This window comes from Macaca nemestrina, chromosome 19, assembly GCF_043159975.1.
Source record: "Macaca nemestrina isolate mMacNem1 chromosome 19, mMacNem.hap1, whole genome shotgun sequence".
Classification (NCBI taxonomy): Eukaryota; Metazoa; Chordata; class Mammalia; order Primates; family Cercopithecidae; genus Macaca; species Macaca nemestrina.
In genome coordinates this window covers 56,893,027-56,919,857 of record NC_092143.1, presented here as the reverse complement: position 1 = coordinate 56,919,857, position 26,831 = coordinate 56,893,027, and the positions used below count along the sequence as shown (strand labels likewise).

The 26,831-nt window shown below is 38.1% G+C and overlaps 1 protein-coding gene across 4 annotated transcripts in view; it reads left to right on the top strand.

Annotated features, from left to right (window-relative positions):
- LOC105498746 (microtubule associated protein RP/EB family member 2) overlaps positions 1-26,831 on the top strand; it is a 162,450-nt gene that overhangs the window by 89,678 nt on the left and 45,941 nt on the right. The window lies entirely within an intron of this gene.

Genomic DNA, 26,831 nt, shown 5'->3' with positions numbered 1-26,831 from the left:
TTGCTGAGGTCTTTCCCCTTCTTTTCATTGGTGGGAAAATCTTGCTAACACTTTAAAATCTGGTTCACCTGCCACCTGCTCTGGGAAGCATTTCCCAGCCTCCCAGGCTCCGTGGTGTTCCCGAAACACTGTGCTGCTCATCCTACAGAATGACACTTGCCACGCCGTGTTAGGATGTCTAACTCCTCCTAGCCCTGAAGGTGCTGAGAATCCCTGAGGACAGGACTGCATTTTGTTCCTTGTTGAATGCCTGTAGTTGCTTCTACTTGGTATGAGGTAGGTCTGCAAGGAATATATATTGAGTTAAACTTGTTTAAAAGATAAAAATATTTGACTTCAGTGAGAAAATAGGAGGATGTTTCGAAAAGCATGCTGCTAGGCCAGGTGTTGGTGTCTTACGCCTTATCCTAGCACTTTGGGAGGCCAAAATGGAAGGATCACTTGAGCCCAGAGTTCGAGGCTGTGGTGAGCTATGACTGTGCCACTGCACAACAGCGTAGGTGACACAGTGAGGCCCTGTCTCTAAAACAAAACAAAACAAAAAATATACTGCTAGTAAATTAATCCATTCTTAGGTCTGAGTATTTATGAAAGAAATAAGCAGTCCTCCTTTGGAAACAGGGAATGTTTCCTTCCAGTAAACAAATAGATAAGAGATTTCTTCTTTCCCTTTGGCTTCAACATGAAAATGGTATTAGAAAATAGAAAATACCACTGAAATGTATTTGTGTGAAATTTCATGAGTCAGAGTAGATATGAAGAAGTCAACATTGCTCTTTTTCCCAGAGGGTCAAGTAAAAAGATTTTTATACAGTGCAGTTAGAATTTCAAAAGCCCCCAGTAGTCACTTTCAGATGTTATCTGAGTCCAGCACCCACCAGTGTAAATATTCTCCCTTCACCAGGTCTGGATTTAATCAGAATACTCCTAGAGAACTAACTTTGAATATGATTGACATCTCTTTCCCTGTGATCATTTTTCCCACGAGGAAGACGGTAAGGTTGGCCAGAACTTAGGCGTTGCCTCACCCACAAATCTATGCGTAGGTCTCAGACATGAAGTCTTGTGATTTATGAGGTCAGTAGTGGGTGCTAGCTAACCACTCCTTTGCCCTTCAATACAAGATGGAGAAAAGCTGACTTAGACTATGATGGTTATGTACCAGGCATATATATTGTTGATCTACTGAAGTGTCTCTAAAAGTTACTTTCGGAAACAACTTGTATTGCAGCTTATGCAACTTCAGATCTCTACATACCCAAATATTACTGTGCTGTACTTGCTATGCATTCTTGAGCGCTCTAATATTTTATTTTTAACTTGCTGCCGAAAAAGAAACCAAAAACAGTTTCTGTTATTAGGAATCACTTTGTTGATAACGCATACCCCTTTGTATTGTAATTGTGAAATTGTCTATTTCTTCACGATGCCTAATGCATGGTTTTCCCTCAGAAATACTCATTTTGGAGATGAGTAAACTGCGATTTGCAACTGCTAAGGGGCAAAGACAAAAATGTGTATCTTACCCACAAAGTGGGTATGTGTGCGTTTGGATAAGGGAAACAAGGTTGGTTATCAAGAAAAAGAGACATAGGAAGGAAGGGGATAAGGAAAAGGCTCCCAGAGAAAATCCCCAGGCATGAGTCTTAAATATTAAAGGAAACCATGAGGAACTTCCTATGCCGAAATACACTTGCAGAGTTTTTGGTAGCAAATGAAATAAGAGCAAATATTAATTTTTAGATTCTGTAGTAAATGTATTTATAAGCAATATGCATAATCTTTGCAGATCTTTAAAATTTCTCATAAAGGAAATTCAACAAAATTTTAAGGGACATTTGTAAAGGATTCATATATGGTTATCTTAAAGCATTTACAGCTTTTGTAGCTGCACTGCCATCAAGTGTGGCTTGATTTACAAACACAAAAAACCTGTAGAAGCAATTTTGATCACTATTTAACAGATACACATAATTACCATTAGAATAACTTACTGGTTGCCTAAAATTACAAAATTGATGGTTCAGAAGAATGAAGTAGATTTAAAGTTTCCTTTCTGCTCTGAAATATGTTTCTTGCTAGAAGGAAAAAAAAAAAAAAGGAAGTTAATCTCCATAATAGAGAGACAGGTCTTTTATTTTAGGTAGCAGTTTTCTCAAGGTATAAACTAGAGACTCTGTGCTTTTATAATTTCCTGGGGAACTGATGAAAGAAAGCAGATGACCTTCTAAATCAGTACCTCTGAGTGTAGCCTAGAAATCTGAGTTTAACAAGTACAAGTTTAAGTACTTCTGTGCCGCAGCCTAGAGCTTGCAGTACATTTTACCCTAAACCAATAAAAATGAGGTTAAATTATCCAAAACGTCCTTGGAAGTTTCCTTGTTCATAATTTAATCTGTGACTTTTGTCTTTAGCATTTAGCAGGAGGAAGCTATCTTTCTGTTTATTTATTTATGAAATTATTTATTTATACCCTTCATTGTTCTAGAAAATATTTAAGGCAGCTAGGACAGTGCTATTAGGATAGGAACAAAGCCAAGTATTGTTGACTTAAGTGACTTATATTCCTCATACTTATGAGTAGTCAGATTTCTTAGGTAATATTTTTCTTCAATGTTTATTTTAATTTTTTTAGTTTACTGTGTGGGATTTTAGTTTAGCAGTATGCCCAGGAAAAACATACACGAAATACTTTCTCATATTTAAAATGATTTAAAATTTCAACATCATTTCTTACTCTCTTTCCTGAAGACTTATGCTCCAATCCTGGTGGTTCCCAGTTTGAATTTTTTTCCTATTGCATTATTTCCTATTTCTGTTTTTAAAATTTTCCAGCTAAGAGATCTCCCTCCAGCTCGATATTAAAACTAACACCAGCTTTTCTTTAATTCATGAAGAGCTAAAAGATTGCCTCACATTGGTGTTGTGTTTTACTGAGTATTTTCTGCCTTTATGTAACATCTAATTTGTTTCCATGTAGGCATTTTTAAAAGCTTTTTAAAGGAAAGATGGTGTGAGAAAGTAGAACCCTTGGAAATATGTTTGTAGTAAGTTACAAAACAATGAAAATGACTCACTGTTATCTCCTGTTTTTTTATCCCAAGAATATAACCTCATGAAAATTTTCTTTGAACCTCAAATCTGGGTCATATAATTATATGCATATCTGGTTTTCATTTATTTCTTGTGACAAACAACTTTTAAGTTTCAGGTAAAAATGTGAGCTGTGTAAATGGAGAGTGAGCTATTAATGAATGTGAATACTACCCATAATAATTCAGCAATCTGTTGCTCACCTAAATCTATTTTGAAATGAATAATTGCAGATTTTCCATGGTGGAGTGAGAAGGTTGAACCACATGTAATATCAGATTCATTCAGCTTATAAATATTTTATATTTTAATGCAATTGCTTTATAAAAGTTATAGGGCTTTGTAGGGGGTAATAGGGAATTTTTTTGGTGTGTGTTAGTACTAGCTCAAACTAATTTACTAAATCTTTTATAAGGTAGTGATGAGGGTGAATGGACAGCATGGTGCTAAAAATCTCTAAAAGCTTTAACAACTTTAGATACCTTAGTGGAGGTGATAGAGGCGACTTAGAGGGGAAGAAAAGGAAATGGGGAGGGAGAAGTAGCATGGAGTGGGGGAGAGTGCGTCTTTTACTTCTTTTCCTCTCCCTCACTCCTCACCTCAAACCTCCTTTGAGACTTCTTTGTGACATTAATTTTCCGTGCCCTGATCTTCTGCCTTAGGCTAGAGCTAAGCAGCAAAGTCACTGGGTCTATTGCTGGGTCATCCTTGCTGCTTGGCAGACTGAGCACCTCCCTTGACTCCCATCCTCACAAGGCTGGTGCAGCCTGCCCTTTTCTCCCTGTGCACCTTCCCTCCCTCATCCCCACCCCTCCACTAGCTGAGCAGACACTTGCCTTGCGGCAAATGCTAGATACAGTCTGCATGTAGGGCTGGCACTGCCTGGACTGTCACTATATCCTGGACTGTCACTGTCTGTCACTGAGAGCTGTTATTTTCCTGAACATTTTAGTATTTTAATAAAATGTCATTTGAATTAAACCATTTTTAGATGGAAAATTGAGATATTTTCTTGACTTGCTTTAAAAACATGAAAGAGAAAATGATCAGGATTTGATTCAGTTTCAATTTGTGCTTCACTAAATTGGTGCAAGCTTTGTCTTGGATCAAGTCACTGGTATTTTGTTCTTCCAGGAGAGCTTCTGAATTTGGCAAATGATATTGCAGTCACATTTGCAGTTCTGGTTACGGGATGGCTGTGTGGAAGGAGCTGGTATTTAGAGTACACTCTGGGATTCACACAGGTGTAGCCATCAGATGCCCCTGGTGTAGGTCCCAGGGCCTACCCCGATGACCATCATTCCTGAGCCCAGCAGAGTGTTCTTTGTGACCATTTTTGGCCGCAGATTTGTGCCTGTTAAATAGGTTGATCCCAGCCTCATGTGTTGCCCCTGTGCCTCCTCTCTTCCATCCACAGAGACCTCTGTCAGGACAGGTTACTGATGAAATCAGCTCAGAGTCTAAATTTAGTAGGGCTTCTCTTACTGGCTGTCTGGTATTGAAACCAAGTAAGGATATTCTGTCAGTGTCTGTAAGCGTAAGAGTTTACTTAGCTTTATAAAATCATTGTTATTTGCTGTAAGAAAGTTAGATTATATTACTATTGTTAGGGAGATAATTGTAATATAATGAAATATTATTCATAGTTGTGATACATTACATAGAGTCTTTTTGGGTTTTTTGATGAAGTTTTTTTCTCGAATTATTTGACTTATGCTAATTTTAAAAGTTTATATGGTCTCAGCATATCAACTAATTGGAGAAGAAGGGGACAAAAAAAGAGTTGGATAATGGTGGGGAGGGGTCGAGCCTCATGTTCAGTTGCTCCAGGCAGTAATATATGTAATATACTCTATTGTCTCCACTAGTGCACTGGTTGAAAGGGAGTTTATTTTTGGAGCAGGATAGATAACACAGTAGGTTTTTTTCCCCTCCGAATTTGTTCATTTATGTCTTGACACTTTGCTACTGAAGATAAACAGAAATTGATGTTTCTATTTTTCTTGGGGCTTTTTGTTTACTGTCTTTTGTAATGCTAAATACCATGATGGTGAAAAGTGTGTATGCATTCACCTTCATTTACCAGATTGCTCTATAATTTTTTTTTTACACCTATGGATGATATATCTTTGAAAGCAACCAGCCACATCTTCGTTTATGTCTTTACTGCATTCAATTCTGATAATCAATTTAGTTTTATTTAACAGGCATATTTTGAGCCTTTCTTTGGGGTAGGCCCTGGAGACCCAGTGATAAATGAGACATAGTCATTGCCCTCAAAGAGCTCAGTACAGCAGAGTACTGTCTTACAAAAGACCAGAGACCACACTGTGGTAAGTGCTGGTTTGCAAGTGCTTTGAGCATACAAAGAAGGAAGTAAATGAAGGGAGGTAGGGACATAGGGAGTCAGTAGAGAGATTTACTCAGATCCTTTGGGAGTGGCTGGGTGCTTCTGGATGACTTAGAATGGTCATCGTTTGGGGAACACCTCAGAAATGCCCTCCTTCCTCTTGAGTCAGATGGGGTGACAAGTGTGTATGTGGGATAATGTGTGGGGTACTTAGTTTCATCTACCCTGACAGACTCCCCAGGCTAGGGTGGCCTTTGTCTTACGACACAGGGACTCTAGTCAGTAAAATGCATGTGCTTTAGTAGGTACAGCCCTTAAGTACATGAAGCATATTGTCATCTCTAAAGAAATATAAAGGATTTTCTTGATGATCTCATCACATGAGTATGTGAGAATTGTTTTTATTCTACTTGTTTGAAGGAACTAGGCATGCATGTGGGATATTCTCAGGAAACCATAGAATCAGCCACTTATTTGGGAGGAATGCACCAGATCCTTTTTAAATACTAAAGCCAAACCTCAGTGATAACTGCTTGGGTCTGTAATGGATAGATGTCATGTGACTGCATTAGTATTTATCACAGGAACAGACCTACAGATGCATCCCTACATCCTATTACCCATTTCTGCTGGAGCCTCTCCTGGTTAGTGACGAACACCATAAATGAGGGGAAATTAGAAAAACAGGCCTAGGGAACAATAGATCACTTGGAATGCCATTATTTTATTGAAGACTAACAATATATATACTGAACAAAAAATCAAGGAACATGTGATCACAATTTATATAGTGCCTTAACAGGAATAAGCAAATCAGTGACATATTAGAAACAGGATTAATAATTGCCTCTGAGAAGTCTCAATAAATTCTCTCTCTCTGTCTCTCTCTCTCTCTCACACACACACACACACACACACACACACACACACACACACACACACACAGAGAGAGAATTTGTACAAAGCAATACCCTTTGTGGAAATCTCATATTTTTTTCCCCATATGTGGGAAAATTCCCAGATGTCTAGTTGAGTGCAGTCTTTGAGGTTCTTACTGAGTGTATCAATAATTCACAAACACTATTGTATCTACCCTACTATAGTAAGACCCTGCTGAGGTCTTACTGCCCCAAAACCATGAATAGATAGGTGGTTATGAGCCTAGAGATGAAAACTGTTGTACCAAGGGATGGGTCATCCAAAGAAATCTAAGTTGGATACAGTTGATGAGAGTGATACTGACCTTAGTACTAAGGAGTCTCTAAAGCCTCATCATTGATTTCATTAACTTCGGTGACTGGAGCCCTAACTCCATAGCCCCAGGGATCTTGGCAAAGGTTGTGAGAAACCTTGCTGGAGTCCAAGGACATGACAGGTTTTAAGACTCATTTATAATTCATAATTCTAATTACAGAAACCTTTAGAGCCCTTTCTCTTCTGATTTTGTCTCTGTTATATAAGTTGCTTTCTTTTAAAGTACATAATGATGTGCTTATTTTGGAATCATTCTCCAAGATCAGTAAAAACCAGTATCTTAACAAGAAAAAGATTTATCTTTCAACATATTGAAAGTTATTTTAATTTTTTAAAAACCTGTCAATCACTTTATATGATGGATATGTTCCTTATAAAATATTATGTTGTATTTACTGTGCTACTTTTTCTTTTTCTTTTCTCCCTTTCAGTTTAAATTATCTAAAGACTTTAACAGGAAGAGTGTAAATTTGGGGAAAAATAGTCATTTCCTTTTATAAATGAATTTATGATTACTTAAGCACCTCATATGTTTATCTGAGGAAAGACTTAAGAATTAGAGAAACCCTCAAATGTTTTTCCACAGATAAACTGGAGGATCTTAGGAATGTGTTCATACCCTTTCTTGTCTGGTAGGAAGCCAAGGACCTCATTTTATTCTTTGGTTCCTTGTCCTTTGAATCTAAAACATGCATTTTGGAGATTCATGTTTTGTATCTGAAACAGTCCAATTCAAACCCATTCGTTTTTATAACTCTAATTATTTTAACTAGTTACATACTATATAGTTTTATACATTAGAGGTATAATGATGTCATAATGCCTCGGCTTTTGTTTCTCTCTCTCTGCCATTTTCAGTGTGTTTTTATATGTATTATTTCTTTGAATTCATATAACAACCCCATGAGGAAGAATAGGAATATTTTATTCCTATTTTATGAGGCTAAAAGCTCCAAGAAGCCATGTTCACAGCTGATAATGAGAATTGAGGTGTCCTTGGATCATAGCCCAGCACTCTCATGCTATATGTGTGGCAGCTGTGGATGCAACGAAGGGTTCACTGTGTGTTTGCCCATGTGGATGTGTTTCTGATTGTTTCCATATCCATTTAGCAGAAGTCCTTTAAGCATCTCCTCTAGGAAAAGAAGAAACGTCTTTATCTCCATCCTTTACATTCTACTTGAAGAAATGAGACATATCTGGTAATTCTACTAATGATAAGGCTATGTCCCAATGGTATCATCAAGAACTTTCTTACCAAAAGTAACGAGACAGAGACATTTGCTCCTAGTCTTATGAAATTCTTCCTTCTCCACCTACTGCAAGTAGAGTGGGGAAAGAGCCGCCTGTCCTCTCTGAATGTTCTCCTTGTTCCTTTTCTTCCTCAAACTATTTCCCTCCAAGCAAGATAAGGTGGCTCTGAAATTTTGCCACCTGCCATGGAGGAACTTTACATCTCTCTCAGAATAATTCTTGGCCAGTGAAACAGCAACCAGGATGATGCCTCCTTAGACATTTGCACGTGCACATCTCTGCACTGTCTACATTTGAATCCCAAGAATATGGTCCTTTCCTTATTTTTATCCGAGGCTAGCTTTTGAGCAAGCTTGTACCTGAGAGGACTGCACATCCTTATTTCCTCCTTTCTATGCTATTGAGGAAATTACAACATCTCCTAGGATAGTTTTCTTACAAGCTTCGTCCCCACAAAGGATTTACTTACCAAGTTATCACTGTTTTCCATGTATTTAATCCAGTTCAATAAACCTGTATTGCAGTAGCCATGCTAAGAGGCTCCCTCAGTACTTCTTCAACCCCTTCTTTTTTTTTTTTTTTTTTTTTTTGAGACGGAGTCTAGCTCTGTTGCCCAGGCTGGAGTGCAGTGGCCGGATCTCAGCTCACTGCAAGCCCCGCCTCCCGGGTTCACGCCATTCTCCTGCCTCAGCCTCCCGAGTAGCTGGGACTACAGGCGCCCGCCACCTCGCCCGGCTAATTTTTTTTGTATTTTAGTAGAGACGGGGTTTCACCGTGTTAGCCAGGATGGTCTCGATCTCCTGAACTCGTGATCCGCCCGTCTCGGCCTCCCAAAGTGCTGGGATTACAGGCTTGAGCCACCGCGCCCGGCCAACCCCTTCTTTAATATGAAAAGTTGATGGTTTCTTAGTCTTATGTAAAAGGACTTACTAATACAACATTCAAGAGTAGACACCGATTTCCCAGCCAGCTGTATCCCCTCCTTCCCATGTCTTGTTTCCCAATGCCAGCCGGATTGCAGCTCCTGAACTTTTTCCATATAGACATTCTAGATCTGCCAGTGGGTATGGTGGCAGACACTGTGCTAGTAAAGTAGAAAGCTGAATTGAACACCATCCCCAATCTTAAAGATTTACTCACCAGTCAGCCAGGAGAGATAACTCATTAAAATGCAAGTAAAATCCCTATTAGATTTCTGTATCCAGTATAGTGAAACAATTCTGTGTTGGAAACAGGAAAGCTTCATAGAGGAAGTGATGTTTTGACTAAGCTTTTAAGAATGAGAAGTTATTCAAGTATAAAAGAAGACAAAAGGACATTTTAGACAAAAAGTTTGATCAAGGCAGAAAGAAGTTGCAGTGTTTTATGCATGTACATTGCATGTGTTAGACGTCTGTAACATATATTAAAATTCAAGGCAGCGAAAGAGGGACAGTAATGCTTCAAGTAATAAGTGCTGTATTCAAAGAAAGGAAAGATTATTTCCATCTAGAAAAGCTTTTTGTCTTACCCTTGTTTGGGTCTTTGGCCAAACAGTCATTCAAATTTAATGGATGGTCAATAAATATTTATGAAGTTGAATTGAATTGAAATGCTATTCAAACTAGGATTTTAATATGGATAGGATTCAGACAGAGAAGATGATGGTGATTTTGAGGAAAGTTACCATTTAGATATCATTTGGATGTTCTGCACATTGCTTTATTTATTCCTGCATTCAGCAGACATTTATTGAGTACCTACAGTGTGTCAGGTGGTGAATTAGGATTGGAGGATACACCACTATACAAAAAAACAACACAGATCATATCCAGTTAGGACCTATCCCTTCATTACCAAAGTTCTCCTTGACAGGTCTATTCAGAGAGAGCAAGTTCCTTTTTCTCAACTTACCTGAGTATGAAGCAAAGGCAGAGAAAGTCCCCCAGAGAAAGGTAGACGTCTAGCCTGTCCCACCATCATTCAGTGTAGGACACTAATGGGCAGTCTGTACATGGCAACATCTGAAATATTAGCAGGCATCTGGTTTCTACACAGTTAAGATAATCAAGCCAAACATCTCCAAATTCTCCTGCTCTTCAAAAGAAAACTTTTTTTCTAACCAGTTTTTTTCTGAATTGTGTTTTTAAATTTCTAGTTTCTCCGACATGTAGACAGTATTAAAAAGGAGTGTCAGAAATCACTGTCAAATGTTTGGGCATGTCAGAATTGCATACCTGGAAACAGAATAATGAAATTGCTTGGCAACTCGTAAAGTCACCATCGTTTTTCAGATTGGGTTCTTTTTCCACCCTGAAACCATTACGTAATTCTGACAAATAGCAAATTACCTCTTTGTCCCCTCCCTCCCAAGGGTGTGTTCTTACCCAAATATTTAATACTCACAAGCTTTTTATGACCAAATTATTTGACATGAGAAGCATATAAATGTGAAACTAATGCCAGTCCTGTTTCCTGCAGTTTCTCTTCGCATTCTGTGTGAGGAGGATCGTTCTCCATTTTCATTTCTTCTAGATTACATTTCTGTGACAGCTCATGGAAGAACTTTAGAAAACTGTGGAAGGAGCTAAATTTTAATGAAAACATGTACATCAACTTTAAAATTGCACAGAATGGTGTTAAAATCCACTATTTAAAAAACGCACAGAAATCCTTTCCTGCCTCTTTTCTTTCCAAAACTTATTCCATTCTTTTATTTCTACTGTGGTCATATGATTGAATCCCTGAAGTAAATACTGTATATTCTTCATACTGATTTGGGATCCTTCTAATACTAGAGTGTACCTAGAAAGCAAAGTATATTTTGGGATTAACCTGGGAAATATAAAGAAAGCAACTCACAAAGAACAATGTTCTGTTAGGTATCACAGTCTGCATGAATGTTACGTGGTGCCTGAATGTGAGTTCCTCTGTAATTGCTGGAGGCTTCCTTTGGTGCCACACCTGGCCTTCTGGGCTTTCTCTGGACAGGACTTTTCTCAGGGAGCTGTAGGGGAAGGAGCACTCTCCTCTGGAAAGTGGTAATAGGGGATATTATTGGTGTAGGTGAAAGCTAGTGGACTGGATTGGGGAGAGTGGCCATACGTATGGAGTTCTCACCTGCAAGTCTTGGGGAGAGGGTGAATGGCTGAGATCTGGGGAAGAATCCAGGGATAGTGACCTCAGCCACAAAATGAGCAACTTGAGAAAGTGGCACGTTGTGTAGACGTGGACTGTGGGTTTGCGCTGGTCCACTCATACCAGTGTATTTTACCTTATACTAAAAGCCTCTCTGGGGGCTACCATACACAGAGTTCATGTAGTGGCCTGGCCTGTATAACTGTTGATAGTATGATGTGGGTAATGGTTCTGTAGAAATTCTCTGAGAAAGTGGGGAAAGTGATCAGCTTTAGGTTTCTTACTTGTAATTTAATTTGACCTAAAAGTACAAATGGTCTGAAAATTAGAACTTAAAAGTGGCATTCTCTGAAGACGTTTGTGTCCAGAAATCAGCATTGGTTTGCCTACCAAATTAGTTAAGCTTCTTCTTTTCCTGGCGTTTAAAGCCTTGAGCAGTCTAGCTGCATTCCACCTTTCCAACATTTATCCCCACAGCCTCCCTACCCATAACCTACATTTCCTCAAACACACCTTTCACTTATATGCCCTGATTCCCTGTCTTTGCTTAGAGTATCTCCTTTGAAATTCATATCAAATGCCACTTTCCCCTATTCTTCCTGGTCACCTTCAACAAAATGTGAGCTCTCTCTCTTTTCAATGTTCAAACCTTTACAAAGCCTCAGGCTCATTGAGCACTTGTTTTAAGTCTTCAGCATTAGGAGTTAAGCTCCCTGAGGACTGAAGTGATCATGCAAGTTTGGCTTGACTTTTTCTGTTTGATAATGCTGATTACTCTTTGTTGGTTTTTTATTGGGCAGACTTTGAACTAACTGTATGGCCTAGATACTAATATTTATCTCGGCCATACAGTTTAGCACTTATAGTTGTTTTGTATTTTTGCTGTTTTTCCATGTGTGTTTCTCCAGACTCTCAAGACTAAGTTACTTGGTTCTTATTAAGACTAAGGTCATATTCCTCAATAAGGATTTGCTGGTTTGTTTTACATTGTTAAATAAACAAAGTGACATCTCTCCATGCCACCTACACATGGGCATTTCTTTAGAGGTGACCTGTAACTACAAAAATTAGATAAGATCTCATATCTTTTCAGAGTCTTACCTTCTACTCAAGCTCTTCTTAAGTCTTACTTAAATTTAACTCTTACCTTAAATTTGACCTTACATACTTAATCAATACTTTAAAAAAAAAAAACACCTTTTTGTCCATTAAAGTAGAAAGGTAATACAAGTGTGTGAGAATACGTGAGTGCACATGTGAAGAAGCTGTATCCTATGATATTACAGCTTTATGAAACTTTCTGTTTTCATGACCCTAATGAGAAAACTGACTTCTTCAGAATGGGTTTCATATGTAACTTTCGAACTTGTTTTTCATTTGTAATAAAGGCTTTTTATGTCCCCTTTGCTCCTCTATCTGGAATGCCAAATTCTAACTTTAGCTCCACTCTCAGACGCTAGCCTTTGAAACATCTCACTGCCAGTTTCAGTATCAGCCTCTGTGGAAGCCAGTGACATTTTGTTCTGCACACCATTCCTGCCCTGTGCTCCCAGTGCCTCTCCTACTTCTTCCTTCTTGACTTGTCTGGAGAAGCCAAATCATATTTTACCAAGTCAGACACCTTTTTTTGGTAGAATTTGATGAGCACATTATCCTACAAGAAATCACTGGTGTTAGAATCTAGCTATGAAACTGAGCACTGGCCCCTGGACCATTAATCAGCAGATGAAAAGCAATCTTTGAAACCAATGAGATATTTTACTTGCCAGTTTAAACATTCTTTCAGTTGTCTGAATCTTTTTCTGTATCATTAAGACACGTTTGAAGTTTTATATTTTTTTCTTAAAGCTTTAAACTACCAGTTTACCTTTACAAGTTATAGGGTCATTATGATTTCGTTGAATAAAACAGCTGTAAATAGTCCAGTTCCACTTCAGTTTTCTTTTCAATGTTCTAGTTTTCAAAACAGATTTGTAAGAGTTAATTTCTTTGTAAGTTGTTTTTGCAAATACCATTATCAGCTCCCTTGTGTGTATTGTACATTTCAATCTGTTATAATCTCTATTTTTCTAAAATTTACTTCTTAATAAAAATATTGATACCTAAATCTTAAGGGCTATTTGGTATATAGGTTTTTACTCCATTGACATTTCCTTTTGAAAGATAGAAGAAAATATTCTTTATTCTTCCATGATGTTTCTATGAAGAAGCACTTTTAAAATCAATTTGTTACAGTAATATTAATATCTGATCAATTTACTCTACAGCAGGCCTAACATTTAATGTAGTTCTGCAGGCTTCTTAATAAAATTCAGATTTAAACATAACATTACTTTTTGGTGAAACCCTGTCTCTACTAAACATACAAAAAGTATTATTGGTTCTTGTTGAAAGCAGGTTATAAACAGAGGATACTGGCACCTTTAACTGCAGTTTGGTGCAGCCTTATAAGATTCTTAAAAAGATTTTAAGATTATGTCAATTAATGAAAAACTGAGGGCATTTATCAGATAAAAGAACACATGGTTTGACAAGGCCTTTTAATTTATCTGCTGATGCTCTTAAAAATCTGCCTCTCTGCCTGAATAATCATTGCTAGCTTATTTCTTTTCCTGTACAAGAAAAGGGATGAAAACGTCCTTTGACAGTTTATTCTGTGTGTTCAAGGGAAAAGATGGGGTGCTTTTCAGCACTCTCTTCAGTTCACCTAAGCCACCGCTGTGTCTGCAGGAGTCGAAATCTTCCTGCTGGCTATTACTCCTTTTCCTTTACATGGGATCAGTTTGAAAGCTGCTTGTCTTTGGACTTATTTGCAATAGGAATAAAAAGTTTCTGACAATGCCAGGTAGTGGAGAGAAGCAGGAAGCTCATCTGAGGACCATGGGAATTCAAAGGAGCGATCTCGGTTGAAACCGGATTTCTGAACTCTTGATCTTTATTTTTGCATTTGTGGCTCAGGGCAGGTGAGGTAAACAGTGTCCAAAGTTCCCCTTAACAGAGTGAAATAATACTGTGGTAGCTGAAGCTATCAAGCTACTCCTCATGCCAGGAATGTGAAGGATGGCTATGAAAACAACAAAAAGCCACTACTAATTTAATCAGATTTTTGTTAGATTAGAACCATACAGTTGAACTTTGGGATTTTAAATTCCTTTAAAATGTTCATCTTTCAAAGCATTATTTCACAATTGCCGTTAAACTCCTTACACCATGTATTTCTGTAGGTAGAGAGATTTCTACTGACGTGCTGGAAATACGTAACCTTGTATTTTGCAGCCTCACTTTCTTCTTTAGTAAAGCCCTGATTTCCCAAAAGGGAATACTTCCTTCAGCACGAGGTTTGGGCTTAGGTAATAGTTGCAGTTCTGCAGGAACATCAGTTCAAGGAATGATGAGCTGAATGCCAAAATAAAGCTGGGATGATTTTATGATTATTGTGTATGAACAATATTCTAATATGAAGGAGATTTTTCATTGCTAATATTCAACTGTTGGACAGAAAATATGGCTATGTTACTGAGTTTGTAAATGTCAAGATCCCAAAGAAAAGTACATGGAAGATAGAGTCACCAGAACTGAATCTGGAAAGAGTGTGTGTGCCCCCAGGAATATTCCACCAGAGGCGGCAGTGTTATTAGTACACTAGTCTCCTCTTACGTTAACTATGACAAAAGCCAGTGATGGCTAGAAGCAAGAGCGCTGGCAAACATTTTAGTCATATGAAGATGAGCATCATTGTCTCCTAATTAGCAGAAATATCAAGTATCCCTTAAAAGAGAACTTGGTGACAGACTGAGAATTAGAAAATCATCTAATTTTAGAACTCAGAGATCAGGCCAACACTGACGTTTTGCAGATAAGAATACTGTAGGCTTAGCAGGGTGTGATGAAATGTCACAGTTCATTCAAGATGGGAAGGTTCAGATCCAAAGGCCAACATAGTTTTCTGTTCCCGCCTCCCATTGTTTGTTGATATTAGCTTGAGATAGTACGCTTTTTTACAAATCATTTACCTGTAATGATTCAGATCATGAAGAGTGTGATCACATGGATGTGTCCAGTTAATTGAGGTTGTTGTGCTTTTCTTCTATCCCTTCATTAGTACCAAATAAGATTATGGAAAGTGAAAAGTTGTAACTAAATCCCTCAGTGATATAGGCATCTCTGTAGATAGTTCCTTGGCCTGTGAGGAAGTCAGATGGGCAATTTGAGTGGCTGTTTGTGGCGGAACCCCATCTGGCTTGATGTGTTTTCCACAGATTGTGTTGCATTTCTGGAAAAATGCTGTGAGACTTTTTTTGACAGCAGTAAGATATATACATACATGTACATATGCGATTCATATATAGATATGTGTCTCAAATATATGGGCGATCAATAAGATTATATATAGAGATGATGTTTATTTTTATATACACATTGTATATATGTAAAATGAAATTCTTATGAGTATATATACTGAAATGGAAAGTCGTGACACTGGAGCAGATTAATGATCTATCGAGCCCAAGATTCTACTGTAAGTAGGAAAGATGTAGCTGATACTCCTAACACCAGTCCAAAAAATTTATGTTCTCTTGCATTTTCCTTTTAGAATCTATCTATAAAAATTTCTAAAACTTAATCTATAAAAATTTCCAAACACTCTTTGAACCTTTTAATTTTTACATATAATTTCCTAAAAGCAGCATAGAAAAAAGGAATGTTTTTCTTAAAAAAAAAAAAAAAAAAATTGAAGTTCAGATCAGAATTTAAATTCCACTCTGCAGTTTCTTAGCTGGGTGACTTTCCGAGCCTTGTTCCCATAACTGTAAAACATGGGAATGATAATAAAAATACTTACCTCTTAAGGATACTATGGGATTCAGAATGTTTAACATACATATGAAAGCACTAACAGATTTTACACAAATGTGGGTGTTTTTATGTCTTACATTTCTTGCATAATATATTCCATAAATTTATTATTAGGGTAATATTTCCTCTTATCTTAAAATTTCCACTTTAAAAATGTTCCTTTTTTCTGATATTACCCTATGGTTGAAGTCCTAGGATCTGGTGAAAGTGAGATTGTCTTATGCTTTTCATGATTTTATAGAGTTAAATCATACACTCCTGAATCCTTTGAGTATGAATGTTCATTTTTGAGCTCTGCCATCTTCATACAGCCTCCCAGCTGTTCATTTTTTATTCCTGTCCCCACACTTGTCAGCTTCGTTATGTCACTTTTGATGTATAACAACTGAAACCAATCTTAGGGCTGTAGGGGTACAGACAGTGTAGAAAGAATAGTTTTTTTCCCCCCTGCTTATTTCCAGATCATTTCAGAATCTTGTAGACTTTCATAATTGCAGCAGCACCTTGAGCTTATGGGCTCAATATCCCATCATAATTAACCTCTTGGTAAGCACAACATCCTACAATTTGGGTTGTGTTACTTGAATGCGTTACCCTATGCTTAGCCTTTTAAAGCTTATCTTTTACTTTTCTGCAGACTTGGTCTCTCAGGTGATTCTTATTTTATTTGAGTGGCTTTAAATTTTTTTATTTATACCTGATCAATTTTTAAAAGAATTTTTAGCAACTCTTCTCATAGTATCTCTTTGGGGAGTTTGGCGACATAAGAATTTTACTGTTTACCAGCCCTTGTTGTGGTTCAACTACTATGCAGATCTTCATTCATTAGCCAGATACTTATTGAAACCCACTTATGCCAGGTACTGTATTAAGTGTTTAGATACATAAGGGACCAAGACAAATAAGGCACAAGTATTCTTGAAACTTATATTGCAGTGAGGGAAAAAATAAGCCACAAACTCTCTTAGTGTGTTTTAGGCTGCTATAACAGAATACTTCAAACTGGGTAATTTATAATGAACAGATATTTATTGTCTTCTGCTTCTGGAGGCTAAGAAGTCCAAGCTCAGGGGACCAGCATCTGGCAAGGGTCCTCATGCTGCATCATTCCACGGCAGAAATGCAAGAGAGAATAGGGGAGAGAACAGGAGCCAAATTTGCCCTTTTATAATGAATCGGCTTTCCCAAGAATGGCATTCATCCATTCAGGAGGGCCGAGCCCTCATGGACTGCTTACCTCTTAGTGGTCCCACCTCTTAATACCATCACAATGGCAAATAAACTTCAACATGCGTTTTGGAGGGGATGTTAATGAGTTAATACAATGCCAACATAAGAGTTAATAAAATAAAACAGGATGAGGTGAAAAAGAGTGACTAGAAGGCTACTTCATATGGCATGGTAAGGGAGGACCTCTCTGAGGAGATGACATATAAGCCTTCATCTGAATGTCAAGAAGGTCACCATGTGAAGTTCTAGATGAAACTGTGTGTAAAGGTCCTAATTCAGGAGCAAATCTAAAGTGTTCTAGGAACAGCAAGGAAGCCAGCATGAAGGGAGCTTCCTAAAAGGAAGTTAGACAAGGGAGAAATAGACAGAGGCCTGATAACAGGGTATTTTAAGCCAGGGAAAGAATTTGGATTTTATGATGGTTTCATAGAAAACCACTGTGATATTTTTAGCAGGAGAGGGATGTGATCTGAATAATGGTAACCTTGACATAATGAGATAAAAGTGGGTTTATTCAAAATGTACATCACATTATTGCAAGGGTAGTTAAATGGCACAAAAGTCTGTATATCTGTTAATGAGGAACATTCTGATTTGTGGCTGAGTAAGACTTCCAGGACACTGGCAATGATTCCTGAATTTTCCAGTTTGTTGACTGGAAACATTAATTTTATCTGATTAAAGAAGAAAAGAAGAAAATACAGAATTTCAAGAGCAAGAGAGGTGGTCAACAAGACCAGATACTATTAAGAGGTTGAGTAGGATGCAGAAAGAAAAACAGTTGTTTGATTTGATAGCAGAGAAGCTTTTGATGACCTTGACCAGAACATGGTGAGATTGGAAGACAATTGAATTTGTACTAAATTGAATTGGATGTCAGATGAAACAATGAAAACAGGGACAATTTGAAGTTTTACTGTGAAGAGGAGGAGATAAATGGTACAATAGCTCAAGGATGATGTGGGATCAAGAAGCTTTGGTTTTATTTTGTCAAAGTTGAATGATACTGGAGGGATTTAGGAATAACACATATGCAGGAAGAATTTTGCATTGCAGGAGAGAATGAGGATAGCAGCAGGAATGACTCAATGAGTAAGAGGAGAGTTGACCTTTGATAGTAACTATGCAGCTTCTAAAAGAAAGTGTAGGTGTAAATCGTCATGACCTTGGATTATGCAGTGGTTTTTGGTTTTAACAACAAACGCACAAGTGACAAAAGAATAGCTAAATTGGATTTTATTAAAATATAAAACATTTGTGCTTCAAATGATACCATCAAGAAAGTGAAAAAACAGTCCACAGAATGGGAGAAAATATTTACGAATCATATATCTGATAAGGAAATTATATCTAGAATATAGATTCTTACAACTCAACAAAAAAGCAACCCAATTAAGAAATAAGCAAAGCATGTGCTTAGACATTCCTCCAAAGAAGATATACAAATGACTAAAAAGCACAAAGGAAAGATGCTCTATGTCATTAGTCATTAGGGAAATCAAAGCAAAACCACAGTGACATACCACTTCACATCCATTAGGGTGGTTAGAATCAAAATGACTGACAAGTGATGACGAAGATGTGGAGCTCTCGTCTGTTGCTGGTAGAAATATAAAATAGTACACCTGCTTTGGAAAACAGTTTGATAGTTTTCCAAATTGTTAAACAGAGGTACCACATGACCCAGCAATTTCACTCCTAGGTATATTGCCAAGAGAATTGAAAACATGTCCATGCAAAAATTTGTACACAACTGTACATAGCATCATTATTCAAAATAGTCCAAAAGTAAAAACAATCTAGATGTTCATTAATGAATGGATCAGTAAAATGTGGTAATTCATAAAATGGAATATTATTTGCTGTAAAGAAAGAAATAAAGTTCTGATACATGGAACAACATGGATAAACCTTGAGAAGATTTTGCTGAATGAAAGAAACCAGACACAAAGGCTGCATGTTACATGATTCCATTTATATGAACTGTCCAGAATAGTCAGATCCATAGAGACAGAAATAGATAAGTGGTTGCCAGGGCCTGGAGGGAGGAGAGATCATAGAGAGCGACTGCTAATGAGTAAGAAGGGTTTTTTTGGGCAGTAATAAATATCTTCTGGAATTAAATAGTGGTGATGGATGTACAATTCTGCAAGTAGGTTAAAAACCACTGAATTTCACATTTCAAAAGGTTGAACTTTAGGGTATGTGAATTGTATTCTAGCTTTACTAGGATAAGATCTGGAACACGACAAGGATGTCCATTTTAACCACTTCTATTCAACATTGTTCTGAAAGTTCTAGCCAGAGTGATTAGACAGGAGAAAGAAATGAAAGGCATCCAAATTAGAAAGGAAGAACTCAGGGCCGGGCACGGTGTCTCACACCTGTAATCCCAGCAGTTTGGGAGTCCAGGGCAGGCAGATCACCTGAGGTCAGGAGTTTGAGACCAGCCTGGCCAACATGGTGAAACCCTGTCTCTACTAAAAATACAAAAATTAGCCAGGCATGGTGGTGGTTGCCTGTAGTCCCAGCTGCTCGGGAGGCTGAGGCAGGAGAATCGCTTTAGCCTGGGAGGCAGAGGTTGCAGTGAGCCAAGATCCTACCACTGCACTCCAGCCTGGGGGAGACAGTCTCAAAAAAAAAAAAAAAAAAAAAAGGAAGTCAAATTGTTTGCAGACAGCATGATTACATATTTATATCCCTAAAAACTCAATTTAAAAAAACTGTTAGAACTAATCAACAAATTTTAGCATTTCTATATGCTGATAGCAAACTATCTGAAAAAGAAATTAAGAAAAACAGTCCCACTTACAATCACTACCAAAAAAGTGAGACACCTGGGAATAAACTTAGCCAAGGAGGTGAAAGATTTCTACAATGGGAACATATAAAATATTGATGAAAGAAATTGAAGAGGACATAAATAAATGGAAAGCCATGCCATGTTTATGGATTGGAAAAATCAATATTGTTAAAAAGTCCATACGGGTTGAGCATCTCTAATCCAAAAATCACAATGCTTCAAAATCTGAAATTGTTTTAGTTCTGACATACCACAAGTGAAAAATTCACACCTAATCTCATGTGACAGGTCACAGGCAAAATGCATTCAAACTTATTTTATGTACAAAATTATTAAAAATACTGTATAGGCCGGGCGCGGTGGCTCAAGCCGGTAATCCCAGCACTTTGGGAGGCCGAGACGGGCGGATCACGAGGTCAGGAGATCGAGACCATCCTGGCTGACACGGTGAAACCCCGTCTCTACTAAAAAAATACAAAAAACTAGCCGGGCGAGGTGGCAGGCGCCTGTAGTCCCAGCTACTCGGGAGGCTGAGGCAGGAGAATGGCGTGAACCCGGGAGGCGGAGCTTGCAGTGAGCTGAGATCCGGCCACTGCACTCCAGCCTGGGCGGCAGAGCGAGACTGTCTCAAAAAAACAACAACAAAAAAAAATACTGTATAAAATTACCTTCAGGGTATGTGTATAAGGTGTATATGAAGCATAAACGAATTTCATGTTTAGACTTGGGTCCTGTCTCCTAGATATCTCATTATGTGTTTGCAGATATTCCCAAATCTTAAAATATCTGAAATCTGAAAACACTTCTAGTCCAAAGCATTTTGGATAAGGTGTACTTAACCTATACTACCCAAAGCCATCTATAGATCCAATGCAAATTCCTACAAAAATACCAATGGCATTCTTCACAGAAATAGAAAAAGATAATTTTAAAGTTCACATGGAACCACAAAAGACCCTGAATAGCCAAAACAATACTAAACAAAAGAACAATGCTGGAGGGGACTGCAGCAGACGGGTGGGCTCCTTTGACTCCACTTTGCCTCCTTGTCAATGAGTGGGCTATCCTGCTCTCCCATGGCATCTGTATTTAAAAAAAAAAAAAAAAATACTGCAGGTATCACATCGCCTGACTTCAAAATACACTACAAAGCTATAGTAGCCAAAATAGCATCATACTGGCCTGATGTATTAGCCTATTCTTGCATTGCTGTCAAGAAATGTCTGAAACTGGGTAATGTATTAATGTTAAGAAAAGAGGCTTAATTGGCTCACAATTCTGCAGGCTATACAGGAAGCATATTGGCTTCTGCTTCTGGGGAGGCCTCAGCAAGCTTCCAGTCATGGCAGAAGGCAAAGGGAAAGCAGGCACATCTTATGTGGCTGGAGCAGGAGCAAGAGAGGGATGGGGGAGTTGCTTCACACTTGCTCCACACATTTTAAACAACCAGATTACAGGAGAACTCACTACTTACTCACTATCGTAAGAACAGCACTGAGGGAATGGTGCTAAACCATTTGTGAGAAACTGTCCCCGTGACCCAGTCACCTCCCACCAGGCCCCACCTCCAAAATTGGGGATTGCAATTGAACATGAGATGTGGGTGGGGACACGGATCCAAACCATATCACCTGAAAATAGATACGTAGAACAATCCAACAGAATAGAGCGCACAGAACGGTGCCAGGAACATAGGGAAAGGATAGTCTCTTCATAAATGATGCCAAGAAACCTGGCTATCCATGTGCAGAAGAATTAAACTAGATCCCTACCTCTTACCACATACAAAAATCAACTCAAAATGGGCTAAAGACTTAAGTGAAAGACCTAAAATGATAAAACTACTGGAAGAAAACGTAGGGGAAATACTTCATGACATTTCTGGGCAAAGATTTTTTGGGTAAGACCTTAAAAGCACAGCTGACAAAAGCAAAAATAGACAAATAGGAGTATATCGAACAAAAAAACTCCTTCACAGCAAAGGAAACAATCAGCGGAGTGAAAAGACAAACTACAGAATGGGAGAAAATACGTGCAAACTATTCATCTGACAAGGGGCTAATACAAGGAACTCAAACAACTCAGTAGAAAAAAGAACGAAATAAAAAATGGGTGAAAGACTTGGTTAGACATTTCTCAAAAGAAAACATACAAATGGCCACAGGGATAGGAGAAGATGTTCAACATCACTAATCATCAAGGAAATACAATGGGAACTGCAGTGAGACATCACCTCATCCCGATGATTAGAATGGCTATTATCAAAAAGAGGCCAGGCGCAATGGCTCACGCCTGTAATCCCAGCACTTTGGGAGGCTGAGGTGGGCAGATCACTTGAGGTCAGTAGTTCAAGACTAGCCTAGCTAACATGGTGAAACCCCATCTCTTCTACAAATATAATAATTACCTAGGCATGGTGTCAGGTGCTAGTCCCAGCTATTTGGGAGGTTAAGGCATGAGAATCACCTGAACCTGGGAGGTGGACGTTGCAGTGAGCTGAGATCATACCACTGCACTCCAGCCTGGGAGACAGAGGAAGACCCTGTCTCAAAAAAAAAAAAAAGGAATGACTATTATCAAAAAGACCAAAAAAAAAAAAAAAAAAAAAAAATGTTGGCATGGATATGGAGAAAGGAGGACTCTGATACACTGTTGGTAGAAATGTGAATTAGTACAGCCATTATAAAAAACAATATGGAAGGTCCCCAAAACATTAAAAACAGAACTACCATATGATCCAGCAATCCCACAACTGGATATATAGCCAAAGGAAATTAAATCAGTATGCCCAAGAGATATCTGCACTCATGTTTATTGTAGCACTGTTAACAATAACCAAGAAATGGAATCAACCTTAATGTCCATCAGTGTGATGAATGGATTTTTAAAAAGTGATATAAATACACAACGAAATATTGTTTAGTCACATAAAAAAATGAAATCTTGTCATTTGTGGCCACGTGGATGAACGTGGGAGATGTTGTGTTCTGTGAAATAAGCCAGGCACAAAAAGACAAATACTGCATGATCTTCCCCATGTGGAATCTAAAAGAGTTGATCTCATAGAAATAGAGAGTAGAATAATGATTTCCAGAGACTGGAAAGGGGAAAGGGGAGGGAGGAATGGAGAGAGATTGGTCAGTGGGTACACAGTTACAGTTAGGTAGGAGGAATAAGCTCTGACATTCTATTAGACAGTATGGTGACTAAGGGTAACAATACTGTGTTGTGTATTTCGTATCCCCCTTGCCCTCAAATCCCAGGAGTGTACCCTATTTAGAGCCAGCATCTCCCTGACTTGTGTTGACCTTTCTCAAGACAAGAGTTTTTCAAATCATAGCATTATTTGTAATTGAGAAAAATTGGAAAACAAGCACAAGGTTAAATAAGCAATGGTGAAATACCAAATAAAATATTTTGCAGCCACTTGGGAAAAAAAATAGCGATTTTGAATGTTCTCACCACAAAGAAATGATAAATGTATGAGGTGATGGATATGCCAAATACCCTGATTTGATCATTGCACAATGTATATATGCATTAAAACATCACACTTGTACCCCATAATATGTATAATTATTTATCAAAAACAAAATACAGATTAATAAGCTACCTATTTTTTTGAAAGCTATTATTTTTATATGCCGTGAATAACAAATTCAAAAATATAATGAAAAGAATAAATGGCATGATAAAATTTAGGAAAATTTTGAGAGTAAGAGGAGGGGAAATTATTCTATAGATAGTAATACATGTTATAGAATTTTAAATAAGAATGTGGAACTGCCATGGAAACAGAAAAGGCAATTTAAAGTCTAGAAAGGGCCGGGTGCAGTGGCTCACACTTGTAATCCCAGCACTTTGGGAGGCTGAAGAGGGCTGATCACGAGGTCAGGAGATTGAGACCATGGTGAAACCCCGTCTCTACTAAAAATTCAAAAAATTTGCCAGGCACAGTGGTGGGCACCTGTAGTCCCAGCTACTCAGGAGGCTAAGGCAGGAGAATGGCCTGAACCCGGGAGGCGGAGCTTGCAGTGAGCTGAGATCACGCCACTGCACTCCAGCCTGGGCGACAGAGCGAGACTCCGTCTCAAAAAAAAAAAAAAAAAAAAAAAAAAGTCTAGAAAGAGATCTAGGTACATGTATTAGGAAGGCAATATATAGTACAAATAGTGCTTCTCATTGGTGGGGAAAGAATAGATTACCTATTAAGTTGTGATGTTCAACACCTACTAACTTTATCAGTTAGTGGTTTAGGTTGAAAATAACAGAAGTTAATCCTGGCAGGCTTAGGTAGAAGAAAATGTTGGGTAGCACAGAGTCAATGGAAAGCCGAGCTCAGAAGATGGACAGGAACCAAAGGATGCTAAGGAGCTGGGAACACAGCCTTTCTTGTGTCACAAGAATTGGATGGCACTGTGCTGCTTTTGCTGCTCAGGACTCTGGACCCCACCACTCTGCCACCACAACTAAACTCTAATGGTCCCTGTGTGTTTATATCATTCCCTCAACTCAGAGACTGAGGCAGGATTCAAACACAGAGCCTAGGTCATGGGCCTGCATCCTTATCGCTCTGAGGGAAAGGGTAGCCTGCCCACTTTCAGCTTCTATGGTGGGGGGCAGGGCACGATAGCATCTCCCCAGGTAGTAGGTGTCCAAATCCTGGGGAGCCAAAAATGACAGATTTCCACCATTTGGAATGACTAAAATTAGAACCATACTTTATATCATAGACAAAAATAAATTCCACATGGATTCAGAATTTAAATGTAAAACTTGAGACCATAAAAGTACTTGACGGAAATATGCATGAATATTTATGTATTCTTGGTTCAAGAAAGTTGATAAGCAAGATAGAAAAATAAGAAAGCCATTAAAAATATTGATAGAGCATATTAAATGACGCAGAAAGAGAATTATGGTCTGTTGAGTTTCAGAAAGTTTACGTTAAAAAATGGGTATAATGTGATTACATTTTTAAAATAGGATCACATTTTTAAGAAAACACACACACACACACGCATGCGCGCGCACACACACACACACACACACACACACACACACTCCCAGAGAGGATTAGAATGGCATATACCAGAATATTTTGAGTGATTTATTTCTGGATGAAGACGCTAGAGATGATTTTTCCTTCCTTCCCTCACTATATGGAAGAGTTTCTTTTGTTTTTTGTTTTTTGTTTTCCAAAAGCTGTTATTTCTTTTTAAATCTGAAATGTGAGGGATTTGATTGGTTGGTTTGTAAGAGTATATAGTATCTGGGTCTCCATAGATAAATTTTATGCTAAACTCTACAAAAGTGAAAATAACTTCAAAGACCAGGTAATGAGGCAGTTGTGTTTCAACAATCCCATCCGTTTAAAAATAATGTTAAAGTGGCAATTGGAATTTGCTCCATCTGGTGGCCCTTCAAAAGAAAGAACTGGATAGTGGGTGATGACTCAAAGAATACCCTCCAGATCATGATGTTTCTCTTACCTCCCCCAGTGTCTTTTTTTTTCTTTGGTTTGTTTTATTTTGTCTTCTTTTTAAGAGAACCCATCTGCTTGACTAGGAACTTACTAGTTAGTATTCAGGGTATGTTATCTAAAGGGAAGCCAGATGCAGAGACTCTGGAGATATTTGTTACGGCCTATGTTCACCACTTTATGCTCTTACCTACAAAATAGGAGTTGTCCCAACATTTCCTGTTTTAACAACCCTTCGATTCCTGATGTCTTGTTCTCTCTTATCTCAGATTCCTGTCTCAGTAAAGGATGCCTAACCTTTATTTCTCATAAGAGACAGAGCAGGCCTTCCTTCCTAAAGTGAGTCACCCAAGTAAAGGACTGGCTTTTCATGGAAGCCTTGATGGTGTAAAGGATGAGGAGAGACACTTCATGTTGCAGAAAGACTGATCATGGGCACATCATAGAAATAGACCAAGAGGTCTGGAGATAGCAAAGAAAGAATGAACCTAAAAATGGTGGCTTGTTCCTATTCTTGCCTCTTGGTTTTCTTTCTTGTAAAAGAAAAAGAATCATTCTGACTTCCAATTTGTTTTCCTAAATGCCATTAGCCTGTACTAGTAAGAAGATATGCATCAGTAAACACAGCTTGCCAGAATTTCCCAGTTGTAGTGGTCTTGTTGAAGAGCTCTTCATATATTTTTTTAAAAGTCCCCTTTTTCTACGATCATTTCCTCAGGGGGCTCATTGGACATTTCTGTCGTGTTTCTTAGTCATAAAGAGCATGACTCTGAACTTCCATAACTTTCAGTATCCATGTCTTCATACTTCATGTTAATGTGGAAACCCCGCTGCTCTAAACTGGAATTAAATTGGTATTAATTTGGCTTGTAACAAAATTTACCGATTAAATTTACCAATTTAATACTTAATAAGTGTAAGTAATAATAGTTAATAAGTATAATAATAAGTATAAGTAGTGATAAGTAATGTTTAATACTTAAGTATAAGTAATACTTAATACTTACATTGGTATTAATTGGCTTGTAGTTTTCACCTGTGAAAACAGTTTGAGCATATGTGTATTTTTTGAGCTACACGTTTCATGAGAACTTTCGTAGTTCTCTCATGTTTACATTTTCCTCTCTTTTTCCTCTTTAGTTTATTTTGACGACTTGGAGCAGGTGATAGCCAGGTGGAAGAAAATGTATATTTCTTTTCTCTGGTAGAAGCTAGGAAGAACTCCTCTTACACTGGTTTCCTTGGCTTTATAGTGTGAGGTTCTGTTTGTTGGTTGCGGAAGCTGGTGATATTCTGATGCATGCAGTACAATACACGGAGTTCAGGGTTGGGAAGTGGCAGGTGCTGCGTAGTTGAGGAAGTCCCTTCCCTCTGGCACTCAGCTCCTGTGG